Raw genomic sequence first — 5,693 nt, 5'->3', positions numbered from 1 at the left:
AAAAATTGGAAAAGTTGTCTTTTGTCAAGATATTTCTCTCACCCAGCAAGGGTATATGTAAAATGACACCCCAAAACACATTCCCCAACTTCTCCTGAATACGGCGATACCACATGTGTGACACTTTTTTGCAGCCTAGGTGGGCAAAGGGGCCCATATTCCAAAGAGCACCTTTAGGATTTCACAGGTCATTTACCTACTTACCACACATTAGGGCCCCTGGAAAATGCCAGGGCAGTATAACTACCCCACAAGTGACCCCATTTTGGAAAGAAGACACCCCAAGGTATTCCGTGAGGGGCATGGCGAGTTCCTAGAATTTTTTATTTTTTGTCACAAGTTAGTGGAAAATGCTGATTTTTTTTTTTTTTTTTCATACAAAGTCTCATATTCCACTAACTTGTGACAAAAAATAAAAACTTCCATGAACTCACTATGCCCATCAGCGAATACCTTGGGGTCTCTTCTTTCCAAAATGGGGTCACTTGTGGGGTAGTTATACTGCCCTGGCATTCTAGGGGCCCAAATGTGTGGTAAGGAGTTTGAAATCAAATTCTGTAAAAAATGACCTGTGAAATCCAAAAGGTGCTCTTTGGAATATGGGCCCCTTTGCCCACCTAGGCTGCAAAAAAGTGTCACACATCTGGTATCTCCGTACTCAGGAGAAGTTGGGGAATGTGTTTTGGGGTGTCATTTTACATATACCCATGCTGGGTGAGAGAAATATCTTGGCAAAAGACAACTTTTCCCATTTTTTTATACAAAGTTGGCATTTGACCAAGATATTTATCTCACCCAGCATGGGTATATGTAAAAAGACACCCCAAAACACATTCCTCAACTTCTCTTGAATACAGAGATACCAGATGTGTGACACTTTTTTGCAGCCTAGGTGGGCAAAGGAGCCCATATTCCAAGGAGCACCTTTCGGATTTCACAGGTCATTTTTTACAGAATTTGATTTCAAACTCCTTAAAGGGACTCTGTCACCACTTTCTAACCCCCCCTTTTCAAAGTATTGTTATCTGCATGGCGCCCCTGTGATTATAAATGTGTTGTTAGAAGTTAAATTCGCCGTCTCCTTTTGATAAAAAGAGCTTTTATCTAACCTGTCAATCTTCTTGATAAGGTGCCCAGGGCGTTTCTTTTCGTCTCATTCTGCCGCCCGCCGCCGCCACCGTTGGTGCCCAGCTCCTCCCCTCATGCTTTCAGCGCCGCCTGAATGTAATCAAATACGCCTCCGGCTCTCTCTGTGCCCCCTCCTCCTTTTCAAAGATCCCGCGCGTGCGCACAGGGCTGTGCCTGATGCGCCCGTGCGGACATTTACAATCAGCCTCATTGAGCGAAGTGCGCATGCGCGCACTTCGCTCAACCTCCTCATCAGACGAGCACTGCAGCCTGCTGCAGTGCTCGTCTGATGAGGAGGTTGAGCGAAGTGCGCGCATGCGCACTTCGCTCAATGAGGCTGATTGTAAATGTCCGCACGGGCGCATCAGGCACAGCCCTGTGCGCACGCGCGGGATCTTTGAAAAGGAGGAGGGGGCACAGAGAGAGCCGGAGGCGTATTTGATTACATTCAGGCGGCGCTGAAAGCATGAGGGGAGGAGCTGGGCACCAACGGTGGCGGCGGCGGGCGGCAGATTGAGACGAAAAGAAACGCCCTGGGCACCTTATCAAGAAGATTGACAGGTTAGATAAAAGCTCTTTTTATCAAAAGGAGACGGCGAATTTAACTTCTAACAACACATTTATAATCACAGGGGCGCCATGCAGATAACAATACTTTGAAAAGGGGGGGTTAGAAAGTGGTGACAGAGTCCCTTTAACACACATTTGGGCCCCTAGAATGCCAGGGCAGTATAACTACCCCACAAGTGACCCCATTTTGGAAAGAAGAGACCCCAAGGTATTTCGTGATGGGCATAGTGAGTTCATAGAACTTTTTATTTTTTGTCACAAGTTAGTGGAATATGAGACTTTGTAAGAAAAAAAAAAAAATAATCATAATTTTCCGCTAACTTGTGACAAAAAATAAAAAGTTCGATGAACTCACTATGCCCATCAGCGAATACCTTAGGGTGTCTACTTTCCGAAATGGGGTCATTTGTGGGGTGTTTGTACTGTCTGGGCATTGTAGAACCTCAGGAAACATGACAGGTGCTCAGAAAGTCAGAGCTGCTTCAAAAAGCGGAAATTCACATTTTTGTACCATAGTTTGTAAACGCTATAACTTTTACCCAAACCATTTTTTTTTTACCCAAACATTTTTTTTTTATCAAAGACATGTAGAACAATAAATTTAGAGCAAAATTTGTATATGGATCTCGTTTTTTTTGCAAAATTTTACAACTGAAAGTGAAAAATGTCATTTTTTTGCAAAAAAATCGTTAAATTTCGATTAATAACAAAAAAAGTAAAAATGTCAGCAGCAATGAAATACCACCAAATGAAAGCTCTATTAGTGAGAAGAAAAGGAGGTAAAATTCATTTGGGTGGTAAGTTGCATGACCGATCAATAAACGGTGAAAGTAGTGTAGGTCAGAAGTGTAAAAAGTGGCCTGGTCTTTCAGGGTGTTTAAGCCATAGGGGCTGAGGTGGTTAAGTAACGTAAGCAGGGAGGAATCATGATTTGAGATGGAAAAAAAAGATAAATATTCTAAAAAACAAATATATTCGATATAGTGCTGTATATTAGTTTTTTCGAATATTTGTAATATTCTAAAACAAGAATATATAGCAATATAGCGAATATTCGAAAAAACAAAACAAATGTAGAGCAATTTAGCTAATATAGTGCTATAATCTTTTTTTTAATAGTTGTAATTTTTTTCCAATCTGAACATCAGATGAAAAAAAAATTACAACTATTAGACAAAGAATATTATAGCACTATATTAGCTAAATTGCTCTATATTCATTTTTTTGAATATTCGCTATATTGCTATATATTCTTGTTTTAGAATATTACGAATATTCAAAAAAACTAATATATTTGATATATTGCTATATATAATTTTTTTTGAATATTTGTCATTTTTCCCATCTAAAGTCATGATTCCTCCCTGCTTAATTTGCTTGTGGGCCAATGCAAGAAGCAGGGAGGAATCATGTTTTTAGATGTTTAAAAATGACGAATATTCGATATAGCGAATATATAGCACTATATTCAAAATATTAGCGAATTCTCGAAGTTGCGATATTTGAAATAAATATTCGTAATTCGGATATTCGCGCTCAACACTAGTCTGTTGTAATGGCACATAGCAGGGCTCTAGAAGCAAAGTGCAAAAACTTGTTTTTGTAACCCAGAATAAACAGACATACAGGTGAAACTCGAAAAATTTGAATATAATGCAAAGTTCATTTATTTCAGTAATGCAACTTAAAAGGTGAAACTAACATATGAGATAGACTCCTTACATGCAAAGCGAGATATTTCATGCCTTTATTTGTTATAATTTGGATGATTATGGCTTGCAGCTTATGAAACCCCAAAGTCCCAATTTTGAGGTACCCTTTGCTCAGGGGATATGGGTTAATTAGCTGACTAGAATTTGACACTTTGAGCCTAGAATATTGAACCTTTTCACAAAATTTTAAGCTAAATTAATGCAATTCCTTTTAATTTGCATTACTGTAATAAATGGACTTTTGCACGATATTACATTTTTTTGGAGTTTCACCTGTATATTTTAGGTGCCATGCCGCATTAAATAAATATCCTGAGGTCCCCAGAAATAAAAAAAACTCAAGAAGTGACCCCATTTCGGAAAGAGCACCCCCGTATTAACATTTTAAGGGGTAGAAAGGGCACTTTTGACCTAACATTCCACAGAAATGAATATGTAGTGGTTGGTGAAAAGTGGATATGTAAGTTATGCGGATTAAATCAGATATTTAAGGTGGTAAAACTACAGGGTACATCAAGGATGAAATTACATTAATGCTCCATGGATGAATGTTAGATTCTGAAACAATCTTTGATGCATAGACCAGGTTTTTCTGGGCAAGTTTCACAATGGTAAATGGTGTCTTTCCTTTTTCCCCTTTAGGAACACACGCTGCATCTTTTTTGGGTCCTTTCCTTCCTTGCTGTTTGGGGGACTTCACCAGGGAAATGTTGCCTTGGTAGAACTCGGGCACCGTAATTTTCAGAAGTACTTGGGCCCTCCATTGCTTGGTTTGTAAGAAGTAGGGCCTTTATCACCATCTCTTGAAATTGTAGGAATGTTCTTGTCTGGCCTCTAGATCTAAATAGTACGTATGCATTGTACGGCCATCTTTTTGTACCACACTTTTGTTTTTCGTGTAGCACTGTAGGGCTTCAGAACTTAATCTGAAAGATCAACCCCGCCCATCTTCCTGTTGTAATCCAGAATGCAGTCTGGTTTGGGGACAGTGGTAGAGGTATCACGTACAGCGGCACGGGAGCTGGTGTTACTGTGAATAGTGGTCTGTACAAGGACAAATCTCTTGTCCTTGTACTTAACCACCAACATGTTCTCATTGAGGAGAGCACGGCTATCTCTTTTTCTTAGTGGTTGTCCTACCAGGGATCTAGGGAGGCCTCTCTGATTTTTGTGTACTGTGCTGCACGCCACAGTACCCCTGGAACTCCGTGACCGGAACAGTGGTATGCTCGTGTAGTAATTATCTGCGTATAGATGGTAACCCTTATCCAGCAGTGGGTGCAGTAAGTCCCACACTATCTTCCCACTAACTCCTAGGACGGGGGGAGCATTCTGGGGGTTCAATTCCGATGTCCTTCCTATTATAAACCCGGAACTTGTGAGTGTACCCAGAGCTACTCTCATAGATTTTATACAGTTTTATGCCATACCTTGCCTGCTTGCTGGGCAGGTACTGGCGGAATCTTGCCCTCCCTTTGAAAAGTAACAGGCATTCGTCTATGCAGACATTTTGTTCTGGGGTCTACACTTCTGAAAACTTTGCGTTGAAGTGGTCAAGGACGGGCCTAATTTTGAACAGACGGTCAAATGCGGGGTCTCTCTGGGGTGGGCACTGTGCATTATAGTTGTAATGCAAAAACTTCACTATTTATTGGAATCTATTTCGGGACATGGTATTAGTATAAATTGGAATATGGTACAAGACATCCCTAGGGTTGAGCGAACCCAAACTGTAGAGTTCGTGTTCGTACCGAATTTTATGGTGTTCGGCACCCGGTGTTCGGGTTCGGTGTTCGGGTAATATTAATATACCATCGAATCAGAGTTTTCTCCAATCCGATGGTATATTTTAACTTGAAGCATCCTCATCACCATGGGAACGCCTCTATGTTAGAATATACCATCAGATTTGAGTTTGATCGTGAAAACTCAGATCCGACAGTATATTCTAACACAGAGGCGTTCCCATAGTGATGGGGACGCTTCAAGTTAGAATATACAGGGAGTGCTGAATTATTAGGCAAATGAGTATTTTGACCACATCATCCTCTTTATGCATGTTGTCTTACTCCAAGCTGTATAGGCTCGAAAGCCTACTGCCAATTAAGCATATTAGGTGATGTGCATCTCTGTAATGAGAAGGGGTGTGGTCTAATGACATCAACACCCTATATTAGGTTTGCATAATTATTAGGCAACTTCCTTTCCTTTGGCAAAATGGGTCAAAAGAAGGACTTGACAGGCTCAGAAAAGTCAAAAATAGTGAGATATCTTGCAGAGGGA

The sequence above is a fragment of the Bufo bufo genome, chromosome 3 (genome assembly GCF_905171765.1).
Source record: "Bufo bufo chromosome 3, aBufBuf1.1, whole genome shotgun sequence".
In the NCBI taxonomy this organism is placed as follows: Eukaryota; Metazoa; Chordata; class Amphibia; order Anura; family Bufonidae; genus Bufo; species Bufo bufo.
Note: the sequence above shows the minus strand (reverse complement) of the source record.